This window comes from Rhinoderma darwinii, chromosome 2 (assembly GCF_050947455.1).
Source record: "Rhinoderma darwinii isolate aRhiDar2 chromosome 2, aRhiDar2.hap1, whole genome shotgun sequence".
NCBI classification, from domain to species: Eukaryota; Metazoa; Chordata; class Amphibia; order Anura; family Rhinodermatidae; genus Rhinoderma; species Rhinoderma darwinii.
The window spans coordinates 403,089,901-403,115,855 of record NC_134688.1 but is presented as its reverse complement, the minus strand read 5'-3'; the positions used below and the strand labels follow the sequence as shown (position 1 = coordinate 403,115,855).

The 25,955-nt window shown below is 40.9% G+C and overlaps 1 protein-coding gene across 1 annotated transcript in view; it reads left to right on the top strand.

Annotated features, from left to right (window-relative positions):
* Window positions 1-25,955, top strand: part of RNF43 (ring finger protein 43) — a 58,943-nt gene that overhangs the window by 1,299 nt on the left and 31,689 nt on the right. The gene's annotated exons all lie outside the window — the stretch shown is intronic.

Sequence of the window (25,955 nt, the reverse complement as noted above, 5' to 3'; positions counted from 1 at the left end):
GCTATAAAGGTAGTCGGCATTACGGGCACGCTGCCCATTCACCCAACCAGTTCTGTAAAATGACCCTATTATTACCTAAACCACGCCATCGCTTCAGAATAACTCCATGTACCTTGGACCATACAGTTAAACAATCTGGGCGATCACGTGGTGAAAATCCACAACCAAATGTCGGCTGCAATTAATATGAATAATCAATCAATGTCTAATTGAAAATTGACTGAGAATCCATTAGATCTTCGCTGATCTCATACCATTGTTTGGCGCTGCAGATATAACTATTATCATTCCAGTAAGTCCTATGGCCGCTTTACACAATCACTAGATCCTTCTGATGTGGAGATAAGGACGTACACCAAGCCAGGGAAAATGACCTTCATACAGCGCCGTATGAAGCGTACGACGGCAGATAACGCGGTCTCGTGTGACACGTTCCTCAAATACTGTTGAGAAATTTTTATGCAAATGTCTCCTGGATGAGACATTTTAGACCCCCATATTCAGATTTAATATTTCCTTTTGTTATTTGAACCCCAATGATATGTGTGAGAGCAGGACTTCTACGTGAAGCCAGGAAGCTATTAAAAAAATAAAATAAATGCTTATCAAGTCCTAGGCTCTGTTCACACTGGCGTTATTCGCTTTCTGTCAGGGTTTCCGGTATATTGACGGCAAGAATACCGCAGTCTACAGAGCTTATTCTAGCTGTCAAACATATAACCGGAAACCTGACGGACCCCATTGTAAATCAGTGGGACTCCACCGAATATGTTGGGCTCTATTCCATCATGGTCCCGTCCTAATAGTCATGGCTCCGATATGAAAGGAATCCCCGTCGCTGGTGTGAACAGAGCCTGAAGGATCTGCTAGCTCCTAGATTTCAGGTACAGGCTCCTGGGTTGTCACCATCCTGATAATCCTCAGATTTCAATTTTATGTTAATAAATCTTAGTCAAGATATAGTGAAAGTTGTAAAACATTCTATAATTTTCTAACATACTTTATTTCAATGCTTGTCTAAAATTAAAGGTATGTTCCACCTATATAGTCCCTTTCAGAAATATATTAGGCAACTGCATAAGTAGCAGCTGGGAATATATATATATATATATATATATATATATATACTCTATCTCCAGTATCCACTCAACAACTGTTGTGACAGATTAGAACTACTATATTATTGTGTCTTTTGTAACATTAAAATCTATAAATGACTGTATTTTATCACTTGTAAGGTAACACTCCACTTTTCTAACCGCCTTCAAGAACATGTTAGGTAGTTTCTTAAAGGGCTGTCCAGGGGTTAGCTGCTGTCTTCCAGAAACAGCGCCACAACTCTCCACAGGTTGTGTGTGGTAATGCAGCTCATCTCAATTCACTTCAATGGTTATGAGCTGCAAAACCAGATATAGGCCATGGACAGACACGGTGCTGTTTTTGGAAGAAAGCAAGCATGCTTCTCTAACTGTGGACAACCCCTTAAAGTAGCAACTCCAATATAATGTGATTTTCTGATATTTAGGGAGCCTGTGAATGCAGACCTAGTATATTCCTGAAAGTGGCCCCAAGGGTGTAGTATAAATAACCTAAAATAGGGTAGAATAATTTACTGAGAAGTCGTTTATACTGTACTAGGGCTGGACAACTTACTGTAGGCTTTAGGAGATTTTTGTTTTAGTGGCCAAATTATAGTATAAAAAATTTCATAGACATAGAAAGCAACTCAAAAAGTTAATATCCTATCTATCTATCTATCTATCTATCTATCTATCTATCTATCTATCTATCTATCTATCTATCTATCTATCTATCTATCTATCTATCTATCTATCTATCTATCTATCTATCTAATAGTACAGCAAATTCCTTCAAGCTGACATGTGATAATCCAATACTAGTTTCTGGTACAGAACTGTAATACAATGTGGATTTTCACTTGAGCAAACGACTAAGCAGAGATAACCCATATAAAAGACCTCTGGTTAAAAAAAACCCAATTCTGGTAAAGAAGAATATCCCCATTCATTGACAGCAAACTCCGCTAAATTCATTGCTTATTTGTGGAAAACACCAAAATTGTGAGAAAAATTGCCAAAATGACGAAATTTTCTAAATTTGAATGTATTCGCTTGTAAGACCGATAGTAATACTACACAAAATAGTTAGTAATTCACATTTCCAATATGTCTATGTTTAATCATTTTTTTGAACATAATTTTATTTTTCTAGGACGTCACAAGGCTTATCAATTTAGCAACAGTTTCTCACATTTTCAAGAATTTCAAAAGCCGATTTTTATAGGGTTCAGTTCTGAAGTGGCTTTAAGGGGTCTATATTTTGGGAAACCCCTATTTTAAAAACTGCACCACTCACAGTATTCAAAACCGCATTTAGAAAAGTTTCTTAACCCTTTAGGCGTTTCACAGGAATTGAAGCAAAGTGGAGGTGAAATTTACGGTTCATTTTTTTGTTGTTGCGGAAATTCAATTTGAATCCAGTTTTTCTGTAACACTGGAGGTTTTACCAGAAAACGCAACTCAATATTTACTGCCCCGATTCTGCAGTTTTAAGAAATCCCACATGTGGCCCTAGTGTGCTACTGGACTGAAACACAGGCCTCAGAATCAAAACAGCTCCTAGTGGATTTTGGGGCCTTCTTTTTATTAGACTATATTCTAGGCACCATGTGAGGTTTGAAAAAGTCTTGTGATGCCAAAACAAAGGAAAACTCCTCAAAAAAGACTATATTTTGGAAACTACACCCCACAAGGAATTTATCTAGGGGTGTAGTTAGCATTTTGACCCCACAGGTGTTCCATAGATTTTATTAGAATTGGACAGTGAAAATGAAAAATCACATTTTTTTCCAATAAGACATAGCTATAGTTCCAAATTTTTCATTTTCTCAACAAATAAAGGAGAAAAAGCACTCTAATATTTGTGATGCAACTTCTTCACAGTGGGGAAATACCCCATATGTGGTCATAAACTGCTGTTTGGATACACGGCAGGGTTGAGAAGGGAAGGAGCACCATTTGGCATTTGCAGCGCAGATTTTGCTGGATTGATTCCTGGGCGCCATATTGCATTTACAGAGCCCATGAGGTACCAGTACAGTAAAAACCCCTGAAATGTGACTCCATTTGGTAAACTACACCCCTTGAGCAATTAATCTAGGTGTGTAGTGAACATTTTGACCCCACAGGTTTTTGCTGAATTTATTAGAATTGGGAAGTGAAAATAAAAGATGTAGTTCTAGCCCTAAATTTTTCATTTTCACAAGGACTATAGGACCTATAGCACCTCAACGTTTGTAAAGCATTTTATCCCGACATAGGCAATAACCCACATGTGGTCATAAACTGCTATTTAGACACACAGCAAGGCTCTAAGGCCCCATGCACACGGCCGTGCCCGTAATCACAGCCCGCGGCCGGCCGACCGACTGCCACCCGTAGTTTTGGGCCGTGCTCCCAAACAAAGTATGGGAGCACGGCCCGCAAAATGCAAAAGAACGGACATGTTCCATAATTTTCTGAACATTTCTACGGCACGGACACCCATTCGCAGCGATATGGAAAGGTGTCCACGTTCAATGGAAGTGAATGTGTCAATTTTTGCGGACCGCAGTTGCGGTCCGCAAAAACTGAGGTTTTTTTACGGTCGTGTGCATGGGGCCTTAAGGGAAGGAGTGCCATTTAGTATTTGGAGTGGAGATTTTACAAGATTCGTTTTTTGACATCATGTTGCATTGAGCTATAGTACCAGTACTGTGGAACCCCTGAAATATGACCCCATTTTTGAAACTAGATCCATCAAGGAATTCATCTAGAAGTGTAGTGAGCAATTTGAAGCCACAAGTGTTTTGAAAAAATTAGTACACAATAGATGTTGCAGATAGAAAATTGCCATTTTCCACAGATATGCCTTTTCAGTGCCCAATGTGTTGTGCCCAGCTTGTACCAGCGGAGACACACAACCCATAAATTGTTAAACGGGTTCTCCAGAATACAGTAATACCCCATATCTGGTCATAAATTGCCGTTTGGGCACACTGTCCGGCTCAGTTGGACCACCATTTGGCTTTTGAAGCGCAGATTTTTCTTGGTGGGTTACTGGTATTTCAGCTTATAATGTGGGAGCATATGTAATCTGTGCGGAGCACATCAGGGTATATGTAAGCTGTGCGGAACACAGGGTATATGTATGCTGTGCGGAGCACATCAGGGTATATGTATGCTGTGCGGAGCACATCAGGGTATATGTATGCTGTGCGGAGCACATCAGGGTATATGTATGCTGTGCGGAGCACATCAGGGTATATGTATGCTGTGCGGAGCACATCAGGGTATATGTAATCTGTGCGGAACACATCAGGGTATATGTAATCTGTGCGGAACACGGTATATGTATGCTGTGCGGAGCACATCAGGGTATATGTATGCTGTGCGGAGTACATGAGGGTATATGTTAGCTGTGCGGAGCACATCAGGGGCATAATAGGATGATGTAATAATGGGGTGAATGAATAATAAAATTAATAATCCATGGATTGCTGTGGTCGCTGTGAAGCAATCCTTTATGCACAGGCCGGGTTTATTGAGTATTATACAAAATATCTGCGCTCACTTATTGCCTAATCTTTGACTTCTTCACTAGCCCTGTAAGCAGCACAAGGCCCTAAAGTTTCTTCATCTCCACTGCATCTACGGGGTCCACCTGTGGGGTCCAGCAAATGACGCTGTGGGGTTTTTAGTGAAAAACTACTGGACCTAAAAAAATTAGTCTGGTCCTTAATTTTGCATTATTGCGTTCTGAGAGTCATAACGTGTTATTTTTCCGTTGACTCTATTTAGGGGTATATGCGCTGCTTTTTTTTTATCACTATTTAATTTTTTGGGAGATGAGGAAACCAAAAACACGAATTCTAGCATTGTTTTGTTCTTTTTTACAGTGTTCACTGTGCAGTATAAACAACATGTTAAAGAGGCTCTGTCACCACATTATAAGTGCCCTATCTCCTATATAATGAGATCGGCGCTATAATGTAGGTGACAGCAGTGCTTTTTATTTATAAAAACGATCTATTTTTACCACTTTGAGCGATTTTATGCTAATGAGTTTCTTAATGCCCAAGTGGGCGTTGTACAGAGGAGTGTATGATGCTGACCAATCAGCGTCATACACTTCTCTCCATTCATTTACACTGCACTAGCTATATAGATATATCGTTATGTGCAGCTACATACACACACTATAACATTACTGCAGAGTACTGACAATGAATATACATTACCTCCAGCCAGGACTTGATGTGTATTCAGAATCCTGACACGTCTGAATCTTTTCTGTGAGATCTCCAGCAAGGCAAACGTAATCTCGCGAGATTACGATGTAAACGAGATTACGTTTGCCTTGCTGGTAATCTCACAGAAAAGATTCAGACGTGTCAGCATTCTGAATACACATCACGTCCTGGCTGGAGGTAATGTATATTCATTGTCAGGACACTGCAGTAACGATATAGTGTGTTTATGTGGCTGCACATAGCGATATAGCTATATCGCTAGTGCAGTGTAAATGAATGGAGAGAAGTGTATGACGCCGATTGGTCAGCATCATACATCCTGTACAACGCCCACTTGGTCTAAAGTAAAAACACGCCCACTTGGGCATTAAGAAACTAATTAGCATAAAGCTAAAAATCGCTCAAAGTGGTAAAAATAGATCGTTTTTCTAAATAGCATTACTGTCACCTACATTAAAGCGCCGATCTCCTTGTGTAGGAGAGAGGGCACTTATAATGTGGTGACAGAGTCTCTTTAACTTTTATTCTGCAGGTTGATACGATTACAGCGATATCAAATTTATATATTTTTTTTAAGTTTCACTACTTTCCCACAATAAAAATACTCCTCTAACAAAAATCATGTTTTAGTGTCCCCATTTTCTAACATCCATAACTTTTTTTTATTTTTCAGTTGATATCGCTGCGGGAGGGCTAGTTTTATGCGTGACGAACTGTAGTTTCTATTGGTACTATTTTCGGTTACTTGTAACTTTATGATCACTTTTTATTAAAAAAAAATTTGAGACAAGATGACCAAAAAATAAAATGCTGTAGTTGTTTATTTTTTTTTACGTTGTTCACCGTGCGGTAAAAATAATGTGATATTTTTATAGTTCAGGATGTCCCGAACGCGGCGACACCTATATTATATATATATATATAAAAATTATTTTTCATGTTTTTGTTTTTTTTCTAATTCTAAAGGACTTGATCATGGAAACATGCCGATTTTATTGTTTTTATTAGTTAAAACTTTTTATTTGCTTTTCGTTAACGTTAACTTTTTTTTTTTTTTTTTATTACACTTACCTGGGGACTTGAAGATCTGATCTTCTGATCCCTGGTACAATACACTGCACTACTTGTGCAGTGTATTGTAACTGTCATTCTTCATCTGACAGTTAGCCTATTAGGTCCTGCCTTGGGCAGGACCTAATAGGCTTCCATACCTGGGAAACCAGGAAGCCGTGGATAGGCTTCTTGGTTGCCATAGCAACCATCGCTACTCGCAGGGGGTGCGGTGGGGTACAGAGGGAGTCAACCACTTCAATGCGGCGGACGCCATTGACAGCTGCATTGAAGAGGTTAAACGGCGGCGATCGGCGGCAACTGCCATTGCAGCAGGCTGTCAGCTGTATATTACAGCTGACACCCAATGACGATGAAGGGCGCACAGCTCCTGTGCCCGCTTCATCTACAGCGTGTGACGGTACGCCCTATTGCGGGAATGCACTGTAAATCAGGACGAACAGTCACGCCCAATAGCGGGAAGGAGTTAAAGACTGAATTAGGACATTTCCTGCCATATTTTATACATGAGCCCCATTACGGTAAGAACAATACTGTACATTTATATGCAGTAAGTATAGTTTCCTTAGAATCCCATACACATGATCTCCACTGCTCTTTAATAAGCAGCAGAACCCTCTGTAATCCTGTCATTCCTATAATGAGGCACAGAATAACTGATTATACAGATTACTAAAATAAAATTGCCCACTGAATGCCAGCCTTATCATGCCACACAAGTGACTCTTTCTTCCAGTTTTAAGATTCTTTATTTTCATGTATAACACTAGGATGTATGTTAACTTTCTTTTCTTTAAATTCTATCTCCTGGGTAATTCAAGCCCCATAAAATAAGATTTTCTTTCATTATCTGGGCTTCATGTCACATTATTGACAAGTATCTGTGTATTCAAATAAACACATCTGTATTTGTAGTGGCAGATCTGTATAGATGATTGCCTGATGCTTAGGCACTGTTCACATCACGTTTTTTTGCATGTATGCCAGGAAAACTCCCAATCTATGGACTAAGCATGTCCTTTGGGCCTCATCAGCCTGATGAAGGCCAGAAGTGTTTCCTTTTGGCCTCCGTTGGACTGGTATACTGCAGTATATCATTTTTTTTTTGTATTACATATAGTGGGATCCCGTAAAGAAAGCATATTTTTTTTTTATTATGGTAGTCTATGGGTGATGTATGCCAGTCTTTGACATACATCACAGGTATCCATTAAACGTATAAGTCATGAGCTTTTCTAGAGATATATATATATATATATATATATATATATATATTAAACAGATTACATAATATCCCGTGGGTGACGGATGCCACTGTTAGGCGTCCGTCACAGTCTATGTTTAATGCATACATCGGGAGCTTTTCCCGACAAATATGCTAAATTTATGACAAACGTGATGTGAACAAGGCATTAAAGGTATGTGCACCTTTTAAAGGGAATCTGTCAGTAGATTTGACCCCCCATAAACTCTTAACACTACAAAATAAGTGATGGGGAAACAAGTTCAAACATCTCCACGTTTGCTATCATAAACCAAGTACTGTACACCGGAGAAAATGATCTTTTACTCACTCATGCTTCATATGCTAATGAATCATTAAGTGACCACTGGGTGGTCCTTCATCTGTGAAGTGTCCTGCCAAACCCCTCCTCTCATCTGTTGATTGATGTCTCCTGCCTCATGATGTCCTTTTGTAAAGATGTCGATCAGTACTGGAGGGATTGCCACCAATAACTCAGGAGACTTCACAGAAACATGGTCAATCTTTCATCTAAGTCACATTTTAAAGGGATTTTACAGGAACACAACATTTTTGAACTAATACTCTATGTAAATATTTAATAAAGTTACTAATATATAGTCTGTATTAAATCTGAACACTTTTCTTCCTGCTCTTAATCTGTCTTTTTTTTTTTCCGTAGGACAGTGCAAGAGCTGAAGAGGAGAGCGCGCATGTGCGCTCCCTCTAGCTCTTACACTGTCCGTAGCAGTGACACGCCCCCTTGCCAGTTCGGCGTACAAGACTGATCCTCTCGCAAGAGCTGAAGAGGATAGCGCGCATGCACTGTCCGTAGCTGATTGGACAGTGTCTCAGCCATAGTAACACGCCCGCTTGCCATTACACGCCCCATTGACAGTTCAGGGGGTTAATTAAATATCAGCCGCACCGATATCTAAATAACAGAGGAGGCCAGGGTTTGTGCGGCCCTGCCCATTACATGCTGCAATCAGCTGCATATGTATGGGGAGGGGAAAGGTTCTCTTTAATTCTTGTGAAACACCTAAAAGGTTAAGAAACTTTTTGAATACTTTGAGGGGTGCAGTTTTTAAAATGGGGTGATTTATGGGTGATTTCTAATATATAAGGCCCTCAAAACCACTTCAGATCTGAACTAGTCCATGAATAATTGCCTATTAAAATTTTCTTGAAAATGTGAGAAATTGCTGCTAAAGTTCTAAGACTTGTAACGTTCTAGAAAAATAAAAGGACATTCAAAAAATGATGCAAACATAAAGTAGACATGCGGGAAATGTTAACTAGTAACTATTTTGTGTGGTATTACTATCAATTTTACAAGCCGATGTGTTTAAATTTAGAAAAAAATTCTAATTTTTGCAAATTTTCTCTAAATTTTGGTGTTTCTCACAAATAAATATTGAATTTATCTACTACATTTTTTCACTAACATAAAGTCCAATATGTCACGAGAAAACCATTTCAGAACCACTTGGATAGGTAAAAGCATTCCAAAGTTATTACCACATAACGTGACACATGTCAGTTTTGAAAAATAAGGCTCTGTCCGGAAGGTCAAAAATGGCCCCAGCGGGAAGTGGTTAAATTGTGGTCAAAGGTAGTCTGAAATACTCATCAAAGACTCAGGCTACTGGTTTATTGCTCCTCCATGCTTTACCCTCTAGCTCTGCTTGTTCAGGTGGACTGACTGCTTTTCCCAAGCACAAGCTGCACTGGAAGTCAGTGTTTTGTTGGCTCTATTCCATTATAGCAAAAATAGAATAATTTTTAAAATACAAGTAACTAAACCATGTGAGGGGGAAAAAAAGTCTTCTCGGTGACAGCTGCACAAATACTGTGGCAAAGGATTGTTGGGGAACTTTAATATGGTTGTCCAGCCATTAAGTATAACTTTCATTGGCTAGATTAGAAACAATGAACAGTGTTTTCCATTAACATTCTGTTAAAAAAACAATCCAGTGACTATTTTGCTATTTACTTACATAATATGGCACCAACTGGTGTCTAGTACGTATAGCAACGTGCACATCCTCCTATTGAGCTGATTGCTGGTGGACACTCCGGCTCAGTCACTCTCCGCCGATCCAGTTCCCTGCATAGTGATGCTCTGTTCACTGCAAAGCAACCAATAGAAATAGCTTTCTGCTTGTCAGGGAAGGAGCAGAGTCTCTGCAGTAGCATGGCAGCATAACTGAGGAGACTCCTTCTTCTCAGCTTGTTAGGACCGTAAAGCTCTGCATTCTGAAAGCAGATATGAACCCAGCACATGCCCACTCAGCCCTTATTTTATTTAATTTTATTGTCATTGGTTTCTATCAGAGTTTATACTGTAGGGGTTCTACAGTTAATACATTCACTACTCTTGATCCCATGTTACCTATTTGCAGGAAAGTAATAAGGGCCTGAGTGGGAATAAGAATGATTCTGCTCAGAGCAGCAGCACAGGTTAGCGGCAGCACCAAGGGAGACACCGGGAAGAAAAAAAAAAAGGGTATTTTTATATGCTAGAAACACTGCCAATTACTTTATAAACGCTACTAAAGGGTTATTCCCATCTCACACATTTATGACATTTAGAGGATATGCCATAAATGTGTGATAGGTGCGGGTCCCAGCTCTGGTACCCACACCTATGTGGAGAATGGGAGTCCCCTGACCCCGACCCACCACGTGAGGAAGTTGGTAGTCTTTTTCCGTAACTCCCATAGAACAGAATAGAGACACGCACGCATGCGTGACAACCTCTCCACTTAGTCTCCGCCTAGATTCCGCCATAAATATCTGAAATAGGAATAACCCTTTAACACCATTTCTGCACTTTTGGTATGAAAATGTTTCATGGGATGTTAATCCTATTATGCATAACAAATTCTATAAAGTTCCAAATAAAAGTGTAAATGCCGAACACCATTCAGGATTGTGCTAGTGGGGTTTACATTGTTCTTTTCTTTTAAATAATGTGGTTTAGCTGCTTAGGCGGGATTCACACGACTGGGTCCCGCCCGAGCCCGAGTGTCGGCCGGTAAAATCGGCCATTTTGCATAAAGTTTTGCATCCGTTCCGGGCCGGGCAGATCTGGACAGTGACCTCAGCGGCAACTCCTGAAGGGGAATCCCCATGTGTTCGGGGATTCCGCTTCAGGAGTTTCCCTTGATGTCACTGCCCAGATATGGACAGAGACATCAAGCGCTCTGTCCAGGAGCGGAATCCCCGAAAACACGGGGATTCCGCTCCTTCAGGGAGCTAAAGTGGGGCTAGCACATAGCAGAGCGGGGAGATACCTCCCTGCTCTGCTATAGTGGCGTCGCTACAGTAGTAGCAGCAGCTGCTAGCGGCGCCATCGAAGGTGTCGCCGGGCCAGAGCGCTTTTAAAACCAGCAGGGGAAGGGAGCCAGCGCAGCGCTCCCTCCACCTGCTGTACACCCCGGCCCTGCCACACAGTGTACAGCGTACAGCCATTCGTCCGAATGGCATAAACTCGTCCTCCTCACATGCACTCTGCGCTGTGAGGAGGAGGAGATAGAGCGCAAGCGACGGAAAACCCGGCCATCACTCGGGACACATTCCGGTGATGGCCGTGTATTACCCGGCCCCATAGACTTCTATGGGAGCCGGGCGGATGGGTACCCGGCCGAAAATAGAGCATGTCCTATTTTTTGACGGCCGGTTTTCCCGGCCGTCAAAACATCGGTCGTGTGAATAGCCCCATTAGGGGTCTATTATTCCTAATGCAGCCGGGTGCCGGCCGATTTATAAACGGCCGGCACCCGGCTGGGAAACCCTGTCGTGTGAATGAGGCCTTAGTTCTCGCCATGTATGAAAATGTATGAACTATTGCCATATATCTCTATTTGTAGAAATCGGGAGAGCTTAGATATTTACATTATATATTTCTGCCAACGTTTTTCCAACCTCCTAGCTGAGGTGTTTACAGGTTATGATAGGCCCTAGTGCATACAGTCACGTAAACGCTGCAGGTCTTCTTACAGTTGGCGGTAGACATAATGGTTCTGATCTATAGATCCTTTTTGGACAACAAAGTATAGTACAATACAGGCGAATGATGCTTTCAAAACCCCATTGACATGTAGCATATTTTTCCGCTGCTTATTTGAGCGCATGCTGTGGTTTTTCAAATCCTCAACATGCCCATTATTTTGGTAAGTTTCGCCGCAGATTACACCCTCTGCAATGCAAAGGATAAAATGAATGGCAAATCCACAGCAAAATCAAAAATTGTAAAGCATATCCGAAAGATGTCTTTACTGGTGCTGAGTTTCATAAAGGAGTACGCAGAGCTGCAGTGTAAAGCATGGATGAGGAACAGAGCAGAAGCCTGACCCTCTGATGAAGCGGGACGTAAATATCAGACTATTTTGGACACCCATTAGACTATGGATGAATTACAGGAGCCAGGTAGCCAATGCACCTTGAAATGTATTACGGCACCTATGTTTTTGGGTTTCTCATAGAAAGTGGAGGAGTTGCACATAGTAACCATTAATGCCTTTGATAAACCATGTGTGAATAAGGCCTAAGAGAGGGAGAGAGAAGGAATTACAGTGAGCTTGTCAGTCCTGTAGCAGGTAATTGTATAATATTAGAAGAGGAACGCGGCTTCCTTATAAGAGACACGTAGTCGCTGTTTGCATTTGTCAGATTTCCGCTGTATTTCACACTTGGTGAGGTTTGTGGGCACCTTAATTACGTTAAACCCAGTGTACTGTGCACACGCAGGGATTGTTCCTGGCACTGATCAGTGCGGCACCAGTGGGTGAATATTTATGCCTTGTGTGAGGACTTGGCTGTGGGAGAGGGAGCAGGTGGGTAGTAAGGATGAGAGCTCGCTCTGTTATTGAAATGCATGCTTTTTATTATGTCATTAATGTTACAACATACAAGATTCAGGGAACTTCTCATTATCCAACTCAAGGCTTCCGACCCGTGTCAATGCCAAGGAAAACAGATCTGTTCACAGGGCAAGCTGTTTTTGCAGGCGCACAGTTTTATGGTATTTTCAAAGTGTTTATTGAATAAAGGAAAGTTTGTGAGGACATGTGTCACTTTCCCTCCACTTTTTGTGTTATTTCAGAAGTGTCAAACCTTATGCCTCATGCACACGACCGTGGTGCCACTCGGGCCTTTTTGACGGCATCCGAGTGGCACCTGTTAGTCTTCACGGACCGTTTCACTTTAGCGGGTGAATCGGGTCCGTGAAAAATGGTCCGATTCTCCGATCCGAGGAAAGATAGAACATGTCCTATCTTTCCTCGGATCACTGACGGGACTCGGACGGCACACGGTTGTGTGCACGAGTCCTTACGCCAAACTGTGGCATCATAGAGAAAGACACGTAGTCAGAAACCTGATTTACATCTAACCGAAATTGTCAATGGCTACGACCTTTTACAGAATACCAGGACTCTTTTTTATAGTTTAGGGCATTGTGGGGATTCTCAATCTAAATTTCTTACATATTGGAAATATTTAAAATTTGTTTTGTTTTTGTTTTTTTTTCTACAATCACGTTCGTTTTACTTTTGTCCTTTATTTTCTGGTCACTTCAGAATTGTAAAAATGAAGATCAACATAATAGATAATCGTAATTTCACAAACACAATAGGACTTTTGTGACTTTTTGTGTAGTGGTAAGGCTTCGTTCACATCTGCGTCAGAGCTCCGTTCCGGCGTTCTATCGGAGCTTTCCATCAGATAAGGGTTCCGTAGTTTTGATGGAATGAATAGCGCAGTCGACTACGGTATTGATTCTGTCAAAGCGACGCCCCTTAAACAACGGTGACAAACGGGAACCATCGGCATCGGATCCGTCACCATTTAAATAAATGGTGATGCAAACGGAAACCTGTGGTTTCCGTTTATTTCAGTCAGGGTTCCGTTCTGAAGCTCAGACGGAACGCCAGAGCGGAGCCCTGTCCAAGATTTGAACAAAGCCTAACTTATTGTATAACCTTTTCTGTGGCCTTCCGAAACATTTACTGGCACAGCTTAAAGGCTATGTAAACCTTTTAAAAGGCAAAACATTTTAAAATAAAAAGGTGTGTTTTGTGTAACTTTGTAAATACTTTTTTATTTAAAAAATAATTTTTACATTTTCTCTATACACATCAGCTGTAATCCGTCTGTCCCGCGGACCTGACGGGTTCAGTGACAGAGGGTCCTGCGTGACATGGGTCTCTTGACACACAGAATCCCCCTGTAAATGATCACATCTAAGTTATGAACATATATGTGGGACTGACGGATTCAGTGAATAGCGCCAAGTACAGCTGCTCTGTTTAGAGAATACAGAGCAGCTGTATCTAAAAAACGGAAAATAATTTTTAATAAAAAGTATTTACAGTTACACAAAACACACTGACACACCTTTTTTATAAGAAAAAAAATGTTTGCCTTTCAAAGGTTTACATAGCCTTTAAGTGCATAATAAACTCTGCAGTTTGAGTTCCTTTTTTTTTTTTTATAATTACTTTTTAGTTTTTAAAGGGTTAATGTAATGGGCGTCCGGTGCAAACTCTATGCTGGTGTTTGAATGGTTTACCCTGCTCGCTCTCTCTCTCCGGTTCAATTTGTTGGCTGGGTGGTAGAGCGTAAGAAAAACACTTTTTGTGGCTAGCTCTCTCGATTGTATCATTAGGTACACATAGTGCCCACTAGGTTAACCCGTTAATTACATTTTGTAGATTACCTTGTTTGAAGTGCATCATATTACTGAGAAAGGTGTTACCTTCATGCTGTGATGTAAAATGTTAGGGCTTTCAGTGCTCTAGACACTAATATTGTTGTTGAATAAGGACCTTGCGCAATATTTCCACTTCTAATTATTAAGAGGCTGTTTGTGCAGATTCTCCTAAACATAGCTGGGGCAAACCCATAAAGTAGTATGATCAATGTAGAAGAAATGGTGGTCCCAACTATACTAAACTCCACAATGCATAAAAATACATAATTTGTGTTTTAAAGAGGCTCTGTCACATTATAAGTGCCGTATCTCCTACATAAGGAGATCGGCGCTATAATGTAGGTGACAGCAGTGCTTTTTATTTAATAAAACGATCTGTTTTCACCATTTTAGTAGTGATTTTAGATTTATGCTAATGAGATGCTTAATGCCCAAGTGGGCGTATTTTTACTTTAGACCAAGTGGGCGTTGTACAGAGGAGTGTATGACGCTGACCAATCAACGTCATGCACTCCTCTCCATTCATTTAGGCAGCGCATAGGGATCCTGTTAGATCCTTATGTGCTGTCTTATACTAACACATTAACAATACTGAAGTGTTTAGACAGTGAATAGACATTCCACGAGATGTCTATTCACAATCTGTGCACTTTGTTACTGTTTTTGTGGTAGTTACAGCAGAGCAAAGCGTAATCTCGCTGTAACCTGTCATTTACCGCGTAATGTCGCGAGATTACGCTTCCTCTGCTGTAACTACCACAGACAGAGTAACGAAGTACAGAGATTGCGAATAGACATCCTGTGGAATGTCTATTCACTGTCTAAACACTTCAGTATCGTTACTTTGTTAGTATAAGACAGCGCATAGCGATCTAAAAGGATACCTATGCGCTCCCTAAATGAATGGAGAGGAGTGCATGAGGCTGATTGGTCAGCGTCATACACTCCTCTGTACAACGCCCACTTGGTCTAAAGTAAAAATACGCCCACTTGGGCATTAAGAAAGCTCATTAGCATAAATCTAAAATCGCTAATAAAGTGGTGAAAATAGATCGTTTTATTAAATAAAAAGCACTGCTGTCACCTACATTATAGCGCCGATCTCCTTATGTAGGAGATACGGGACTTATAATGTGGTGACGCAGACTCTTTAAAGCGACCCCCTTCCCCCCCCCCCCCCAGCCTTCCTATTAGGGCTCATTTATCTCAGTATATGTGTGCCAAATAACTAAAGTTCATAGTTTTCTGGTGGTTTAGTACTTGATCAGCACTCCATGCACTGACTTCCTGGTGAGCCTGTTACAGACTTGGGTGTATACACAGCAGCCAATGAAGAGGCAGAGCTGCAGTGGGGAGGAGCAGAGCGGCAGCCTAAACCAATGATGAGACTGAAGGTGTGTCTCAGACTCCATGTAGGTACAGTAGCTAAGCTGTAGTCACAGATTACATCTCTGCCCTAATGGAACAGTTTAAAAGCAGCCAAACAGCAAGCTGAGAAAAATAGCAACTATGTATCCCCTATAGGTACTGATTTAAATATAGTTTTTGTGATTAACATTGAAGTGTCACTTTAAATTGTTTGTCCCCCAAAAGAGTGGAGACATGAGCCATCTATGAACCCTGGCTACTGCCCATAAATATAATGTCAGTGTACTTCACCTCGGCCACAATAGTTTAGAATAAATACAGAATATGTGTTATAAACATCTTACGCGAGGTTGGGGCTATGTTAGCAACCTCAACATTGTATTGTCCTGACGCCATGGTGGGCCGCCTTGGATGCGATCAGAGTAATGGAACAACCATGGTTTTAGGTTATTCCACACAATGTTTCAACTACAAAGTTGCCCATGTAGCCTGAAGCATAAAGATAATAACAAGGTATCTGCCAGCAACACAGATTACGGTATGAAAGCAATCCAGAAGTTTGTTCTGAGGCCAATTTAAGGACTTGTCACAAAAGGTGGGGGAAAACAAAAATGTAAGGGCATGATAAAAAAAAAAAAAAGTTAAAGGGCATGTCCACTTTATGATTATTTTCAAAAAACAGTATTATATGCCACTTATTAATACAATGCTGTTAACAGATCAGCGCCCTTGTTTAGTACAGTCTTCTCCATAGACTGTATGGTGCTCTGGTCCTAATCATGGCCACTGATGGAGGGGCATGTAACCCGACATGTACATCAGCACTGAGTGGCCAACCCCTTTAATGTTTTGGTAGTACAACAGATGTCTACAGCACTCAGTCTCATTTACCATGTTAAGGTATTTAGAAAATGAGAAAAAGACTAATAAATCTTACTGTATTGGCTTCCTTCATAATTTGACTTTCATAGTGTTCCATATCTTTCCGTGTGCATATGAGTAACAAAGATATTAATGTATGCTGAATAATTTGGTAAATTACTAATGCCTGAGTAAAGTTCCCCTACTTTACCCATAATACTGATTTATACACTAGGAGACTATTTGCATAGACAAACTTTGGGTACGACAACGACGCTCAGGGATGGGAGGAAGGGGCTGAGCCCTTCTAATAGACCAGGGTGCTCTGGGAGCAATCAGCTCAATCTCCTACCTGCGTGGGCTTTGGCTTCGTAAGTCAGGATGAGCTAGTGAGAGCACCCTGGTGGTCACTGTGGAACAGGATGGCCGTATGTGCAGACATCTCTGGAGAGAAGGGTGCCGACTGGATGGAAGGAGTTTGTGGTCAGCGACCACGGACTTTACATAATGACACTGGTTGGAGCATCAATTGAATCACTAGGTTTTGGCATTTAGCTGAGAACACAGTATTGACCAGTGGTAGTTTTGGGATGAGTATTAGGGTAAAATTAAAAACGTCTGAAAATACGGAGCTGTTTTCAAGGGAAAACAGCTCCTGATTTCCAGCTGTTTTTTAATCAAACTCGCGTTTTTTACGGCCGTTTTTGGAGCTGTTTTTCTATAGAGTCAATGAAAAACGGCTCCCAAAACGGCTCAAGAAGTGACATGCACTTCTTTTTCATGGGCGTTCTTTTACGCGGCCGTTTTTAAAAACGGCCCGTCGGAACAGAACGCCAATATTTCCCATTGAAATCAATGGGCAGTTGTTTGTAGGCGTTCAACCCACATATTTTCGGGACGTTTACAGTTTATGGCCGTGTGAACATACCCTTTTTGGGCAGAGTTATGGTAGGACTTGAATCTAAAGAATTTGCCGCTGGGGCTTCTTCCGTGATTCAGTTATTATTGTGGCATTCAAATGCAGGGCTGCCAGGCACCCCTGGTATGGTATTTTGTAGTACGTTAGTGAATTACTGTAACTGCAATTCTCTAATATATAAGTAAAAGTGTAATAAGTGTAAAATAAATTAATGAGATGCGGTAAACCTGCAATGATTATGGGCACCAGTTATGATGGAAGTCCTCCTTCCTTTTAAAGATTGTGAAATTTTAAGTGTCCTTTATCAACACAAGTTAAGATTTCACGTTTGCATTCAGGACATTGGAAATCCTCCTAGACACAAGATACTAGTGAACGTTCTCTTCAATTATCCAGCAACATGATAGACTTTTTCTGATCTTGCAACCCTTGTGTCCTTAGGTCATTGAAACGTTTTGACCTTGATTTCTACGCTATGATCTCCTTGTGTTTTGATCTTGCCTACTTCATGCACCCTACATGCATTGGCACAACTGCTGTCCTATCCTCATTTTTTTTTTGTTCCATTTTTATTATGCCTAGTATTGATAAAGTGTATATATTTAGTCTTTGTCACTTTAAACAACAAAAAAATGTTTATTAGTCTAGAAAATGTGCCAATTCAGCAGTTTCTGATCCCACAGTTGTTAGTTGTTGAATAATTATAAAGTGGTTATATATTTTATTGTGTATGGCTTCAAACCAAACCCTTTGTCAGTAATGATCATCTCCAATGCAGGAAGATCAATCATCAGGGTGGATACGGAACACAGATGCTTTAATTTAAAGGAGTATTTCTGCGGGTGGATTCCTCTAAAATGCTTAATTTTTTTTTTTTTGTCATTGATTCCTCATTTGATGTGAAAACTGCAAATAAAGTGCTTTTTGCAGATGTAAAAAGGCAAAATTCCTATCGTGCTGGTTTAATATGCATGTGGCAGCTGCGGTCAGCAGGATTTTCCACTGCTAAAGGAAAATGTTCATTCTACTTCTGTTAAATGGGGACAGTTTTCAATGAATTTTACTTTACTGTAGTAGTTTTCTGACCCAATGTTTTTTAATTTTTGCTATAAACCCAGACAGGATAACCAATATGGTTATAGTGTGGTGGGATGAAAGGAACCAAATAGCCCAACTCTGAAGGTTTTCTCATGTCACCATTGCAAACCTTAAAAACAAATGAGTTATCCCTCATAAGCTAGTAGGTTGAGCTATGTAAATAAAAAAAATTTCACTCTTCTGGCCGCCTACGCAGTCAGAACCGCCGATGTATAGCACAGATACTTTCAAGTTGCATACATAAGTTTCAGGCCCCATAAGTAAAATATATAGAAACTATTGCTAGATCCCCACATTCTCCATGGAGCCAGAGTCCTACTGGATCCTCTGGTCTGTCCAGGCCCGAACACAATTATAAATAAAACAAATAAAAGTGCACATGTTTTTTATAGACAGAGCATGGGCTCTCAGAATAATTTCCTCTGGGGGCGCTCAAGGAACCCATCCAATAATGTATAGAGCCATGATGATGACGATGTGCTAATACCTTCGGTTGCAGTGCTATGATCAGTGTCAGGTGGGGGTGCCCAGGGCCCAGCCATGGGCTTGATTCTGGGTGCCCACCATACATCTACACGGATATATCAGGCTTGGTTCACATCTGCGCTGCCGATGTGGTAAAAGATGGTGCAAATCCCGCTTGGAATGGAATGGAATGGGAAAAAAAATAATCTGCAATTTTTTTTTTTCAGTATGCAATATCTGAAAATGTCCTATGTATAATAGTGATCCTCTAAATTATACAATCATAAAGTTAACAAATATTACAACTATACAAAGACTAAATATCACCATACTGGAAAAAAAATTGAATATCGAGGCCAATGATACTACTGTACAAGAGAAATAATACCTCCACACCATGACTACATATTACCACCACCAGTGTCTGAATAATACCCCCATACTCTTACTGAATAAAAATCACTATACAAAGACCAAGATTACCAGTATACAGTGACCATATAGTGGTAGATTCTAGTTTTACACTGGCGCTCTACAGACCATATAAGGAAATACAGTACAGTTATATCCAGTCACCCACAGGTAACATCTTCTGTGATCGGATTGATTAACTTTCCTTTTACATACCAGACTGCCATGACTCGTCTTTGCAGAATTAGCAGCGCAGATATCTGGCGCCTTGATTTTACCAGCACCCTCTCCACCTATTCCCAACCCTCAACACATTCCCTGCATCCATAGTGCCCCAGACGGTAATAATTCCCATTTTTGATGCCCCCCTTTTGTTCTTGACACAGTAGTAGTGCCCACCAAACAGTGATCGTGCCCCCTTTAGGCCCCGAACAGTAATAGTGCCCCCTGACACATTAATAATGTCCCCTTTTGTGCCACAACAGAGGAGTTAGGTCCTACATAAAGACCTTATGCGCAAATAAAAAAATGAAACTCGCCTAACTCCGTTCCCACGAAGAGATGCTGTTTCTGCTGCCCAGCGCAAGCAGACTGATGTAGTGACGTCATCGTGCCACCTGCGGCAGGACGTCATGCTGACGCCCTCCCAACCTTTTGTTGGCCACAGGCCTAAAATATCCTGTGGCTTCCCAGAGTAAGTGGCAGGGCAGGGAGACAATGACTCTCTGCTCCGCCTCAGCAATCCGGAGTGGCGCTCGCCGGGGGTTCTGGTTGGCCCCCTTGTGTGTCAGGAGGCTGCCGCAACAATCAGCTGTTCTCTTCCGCTAACAGAGGCGTCCTGGTTTCTCTTAGTGGAATAGAACAGCTGATCGCTGCATGCAGCAGAGGCCCACCGGGAAATTCATTGGCTCCCCAGTGGGCCAATCTGAGCCTGGCTACGATTTAGAAGTAGCAAACAAGGGGTGAAATGGACACATGACTGTCTCTGTTTGCATTCTGCTTCCAGTCCTACAGTGGTTAAGTTGCAGACAGTGATCCTGGGTAGTGGCAAGCCAACGATCCCCCCCTGACACTGGTTTTATAAACATTGTCCCGTATTCAGACTACTAAATTATGTCATTATGTACCATTTTTAAATTATGACTGGAAATGCTGATGTGCAAAGACGTGTGTGCAAAACACACACAGATTCCTACAAGATGTATATAATTTTTCTTTTCTCGTTGACATCGTATATACTTCTACATGAAGTAAATCTGTTTACAATTCTTCCTTTTGTTACAATGTGCCGTGCTTGGGAATTAAATAGGCTGTATTGCTTGTATGGTTTTAGCAAGATGAAATATTTAAAGATACATTATTTTATTAAAACTTATGACCTTGACATTTTTATTTCTGTGCACATATTTAGAACTAAAGGCATTTGGGATATAGTGATGGTCTTCCGTTTTTGCATCACCATTGATCTCAAAGGTGCCGGATACTTTGCTAATGGTTTCCGTTTGTCACCGTTGTGACGGGGTTCCGTTGTCTTAACAGAATCAATAGCGGAAACCTCAACGGAAAGACAACGCTGATGTGAACACAGCCTTAGATGATTTTTACGTCTCACTAGACTAGACCGTATCGAAAGTGTCTAGAAAAGGGGGCGTGGCTAGTATTGCCTTTAAAAATGCGGCAGATTTATTAATATTATGCACCATACTTATTGTCGCAATAAAATGGTGTAAAATACGCAAGCCATGAGGTGGCGTAAGGGAGGGGAAAAGTGTCCAAGATGTGCCAAATTTATCATACATCGGGTGCTACTGTGCTAAATTTGGTGCACTTTCTGCCTGTCGTCTCTAGTTTTATCATGTCTAACTTTAGCACAGTATTAATAAATCTCCCCCTTGCTATTCCTAATAATCCCACTAACTGATAGTGAGGTCAGCTTGAAATAGCTAGAACAGGGACAAATTGAGGAGATGGGCAAACAGGAAATACCCGAGGGCTGAGAAGCCCACAGACCTTCCACCCCTAGGAGATGACAAGGCCCACTGGTAAACCGTTGTGTGTAGTTGTCAGTGGAGCAGAATACCTTCCACTTTTGACACTCGCCCACTCGATCGGCTGAGCTTCTCATCTTAGAGGTCACTACGCCCTGGGTGTTTTGTAGTCCACCCCTGGCAAGGAACAATGTTTTGTATTCATTTGCACAGCATATATGTGTAATACAATTATCCTAGGTTTTGTCAAAGCGTGAAATCTTTTACATATGTAAATCTTTTATAAATGGCGTATTCATGTTTGACAGTGGTATCTCGGTGCAGCCACAAACGGCCATTTGCCTGTCTTCAAATCCTATGTGCCACTGACAAGAGTTATCATTTTTTTTAGAGATTGTAAGAGGAGCCCCAACAACCGGCTATGTATGGTCAACTTTAAGGGGGTTTTACACAGGATGATTATCAGGCAGACAAGCGTTCAACGAACGCTTGTTGCCGATAATTGCCCTGTGTAAACAGGGGGACGATCAGCGGATTAACGAGCAATCGCTCGATCTGCTTGTCGTACCGTTTAAACAAAGTAAAATATTATCGTTGTCGGCAGCACATCTCCCTGTGTAAACAAGGAGACGCGCTGCTGACATGATGATAATGTATGGGGACGAGCTAACGGACTGCTCCTCCCCATCAATAACTCTGTGACAGGAGCAAGCAAGCAAGCGCCGATCACTGATATCTTGTTGATCGGTGCTCGCTGCATCGGCCAGTGTAAAAGGGCCTTTAGTCTTGTGGTTCTTTCAGTCCTTTTAAGGCTGGGTTCACACGACCATGTTACGTCCGTAATGTACGGAACGTATTTCGGCCGGAAGACCCGGACCGAACACAGTGCAGGGAGCCGGGCTCCTAGCATCATAGTTATGTACGACGCTAGGAGTCCCTGTCTCGCTGCAGGACAACTGTCCCGTACTGTAATCATGATTACAGTACGGGACAGTAGTTCCACGGAGAGGCAGGGACTCCTAGCATCGTACATCACTATGATGCTTGGAGCCCGGCCCCCTGCAGTGTGTTCGGTCCGGGTCTTCCGGCCGAAATACGTTCCGTACATTACGGACGTAACATGGTCGTGTGAACCCAGCCTTAATGCTTAGCATTTTTTATTTTTATTACACCACAATTAACCTTCCTGGTCTGATCAGAGATTCATTATTTCCCATATACATCACCCTCTTTATGATGCCAACTTTGGCCTGTGAAATATTTTATGAATTTATTGAAGAATCCCATCTCTTAGAATAAAATTTAGCTTATTTTTTTGGTGTTTTTTACAGTATTTTTTTTTATGACTTAAGCTGGGAACATTTGATGGCTTTCAGAATGCTATGATATAACATGGTTGATTATTCTCGCTTCTACAGTTCTGTAACTATTAAATACAGCCCCGCTCTGACACAGCTGCATTGTAAGTAAGGCGTTTGAGCGGGGTTAAAGTAAGGGCAAAGCATTAGTAACTTATAAAACACAGTTTAAAGTAAATAAAAATGTCAGTACACGTCTAAGGATTAATATTATTAAACAACCCGTTTTGTAATCCGGATCCCTGTACACTCCAAAACTTGGAAAACCACCGGTGTGCTCCTTTAACAAAGACGAACACCTTACTTATAGGCTGTTTTTCTTAGGAAGTGTTGTTTTCTTCAGGTTATAACTGTAACAACTACAAAGCTTTCTATATGATTTCTTCATTTTACTTTTTTTTTTTTTTTGTTTAAACCCCCCAGAGATCTGATCCGTATCCGCTACTAATAAACATGACATGGTGATTATAAGCAGGATCTAAGTGGATTAATTTTGCCCTATTATTACTTGTGTCACTATCGTTCAGCACAACTTTATCTGCAGTGTTAAAATGTAGAGGACATTCCACATTTATCGTTATTGGACAAGGCCCCTGAAATATGACTGGGCTGCCTGACAACCCCATTGCGGTTCTATCAATGGTTTTGTATTTGTAAAGTAGAAACAACATTATTTGCATCAAGACTTTTCTGTAGTAGCATCCTGCTTTTATTTTTCTTACTTGGGAGTTTGAGTGTCATTAAGTTTTACAACCAATAACTGTAAATACTAAACCTGGGTCATTGCAGGAAACCTTGGCAGGTCTTTGATCTCGCCGGAGAAAATGCCTGCATAGCATATCCAATTCCTTCACAGCAAGAGATTATTACTAACAAAGGGCAGAATTTCAGATGTGTAAATCCTTAGCTACTGCTCATCATTTCGCTATGGAATGACCGACACATGATGATCACTGATATATATAAGTGTAGATTGCCTACAATAGTGTTCTAAACACGCAAATATTGTTCAAAAGAAATAATAACAGTCCTTTTATAAGTTTTTGCCTTTTACTAGTTTATTTACTGTCCTTATTCCATTTGGGTTTTCTTTAATTCATATATAGAGACAGAAGCATGGATTTTTGCATTAAGGAGGTGATGTAAATGACAATTACTGTAGTAAGGCAGCAAATGACTCAAATAGTTCCTAAACTCTAACCATTGTGTGCCAACACACATAATAAAACTAGGGTGATGGACACACGTAAGAAAATATTTCCGCATAGCACTCATACCAGCAGTCTGCTATCCTTGTTCTTCTGCTGCTTTTGGCCTTGAACTATGGGGTTGTTTGGAAAATCTAACGCTACTAGAGAAGACCAGAATGTAGCAAGGGTCTTAGCTTATTAGGAATTCTATTTTTGACTGGAAGAATTGTGTTAGTAGCATCTAGTCTTCATACATATTGTCATTACATTTAAACGCCAGTCTGGTGAGGTATTTTGGAATAACTAAGGCCTTGTTCACACTGCGGAAAGTTTGAAAAAACACGTAGGAATCAGTGGGAATTCCAAATGTAAAAAGCCTCCAATGGGAAACCACCGCATTTTTTAAACACGGTGGAATTTTGATTTGTCGGAATGGCAAACCGCCTTTCTGAAATAAAATAAATTCGGGCAAAAACAGCATCGGTTTTAGCTGCTCTGCGTGGTGATCCCTGGCAGTTTACCGACAATATAGTTTGCCGATGCTGTGTTTGGGCGGAAAACGTGTCAAGAAGTGACTTTTTTTTTTTTTTTTTTTCCTTCATCAAGGCGGTATGCATTTCCGCCTGCTGAAAATTCTGCTCCATCTGAGCAATAGGAGGCTTTTTACAAGCCGAATCTGTATGAATTTTCCACTGTGTGAACAAGGCCTTAGAAAATTTTAGTTCATGAACTCACGGGTGACCATGTTTTCTCGCCAAAAGAATTACTAACAGAACACGGAGTATACATTAAGAACTATAAGATACAAGCGCTCTATAGATCTCTTCTTTGTGTAAATCCCCCACGCATTCAATAGAGCTACTAAACGTTATGTTAAAATGGGCCTGTACTTTAATATTTGGGGTGAGTATAGGCTTAAAACAATGCCTAGTAACGATCCTCCTAAAATCTGGATTATAATTATAAAACTTGTGAAAAATGTTTCGGACAATGAGTGGCTGAATAGTCATATCACATCTCTTTTTTAGCAATATAAATGTCGCTCAATAATATGGTTTTGTTGCCTAATCCTCCGATTGAACATTAGAATTTGGCAATGAAAGACAGGCTGGTTCATGTAGCCGATGTATGTGTGATCGTGATCGCCAGAATTGGTAATGTAAGGTCTATGCTTTGTACATAGATCATCAACCCTTGTGGTTTTACCATTATGCTTGGTGGACAGTTACTACATAGCACCATATGATAAATTTTGGTTGTTTTGTATCAGAAATAGATACACAGTGCCGAACTATTATTCCCAATCATTGGGAGGAGAATGAGAGGAGTTGTAGCTTCAACAGTTGGCTTTCATATAATGCCAACTTTTGCTGGACATTTACTATCTCCATTTTAGACTTGAAGGGGAGGTCTAGTTTAGAAACCCATTTTCATGTACCCTGTTAGAGAATTCTGAGTTAATAGAGGGGGTACCATGTTCAGGATCTTCATCTCTTGGCCAAAGCGGAGAGCGGTTACAAAAAGCGTCTCTCACAGGATCAGTCCGGTCCTACATTACACAGATAACACATTGGTATGAATGGGCACTGTGTACTGCTTAATTTGTACTTTAACATTTACTGTGCCAGGTTTCCTCACAGATTACAGCTGATCGCTGAGGGGCCCAACGGGGGGACACACGGTGATCAGCTTAATGTTAAGGAACCCTTCTAATAAATTCTTTTAATCTACCTACATGCATAAATAAAAATAAACCTATCAATACATGCCCATCAAGTGTCCATGATGCGGTATCTAAAAAGTAATGGGACTTAGGCCAGGGCTACACCCAGACCTTTTGTAGCGCTACTGATTGATTTTAAATATTGAGCTACAACTGCAGTCCACATGAATACATTGAGTTGCATGCAATCTTGTGGACTGCAGCTGTCACTCGAGTTAAAATCAATACGTA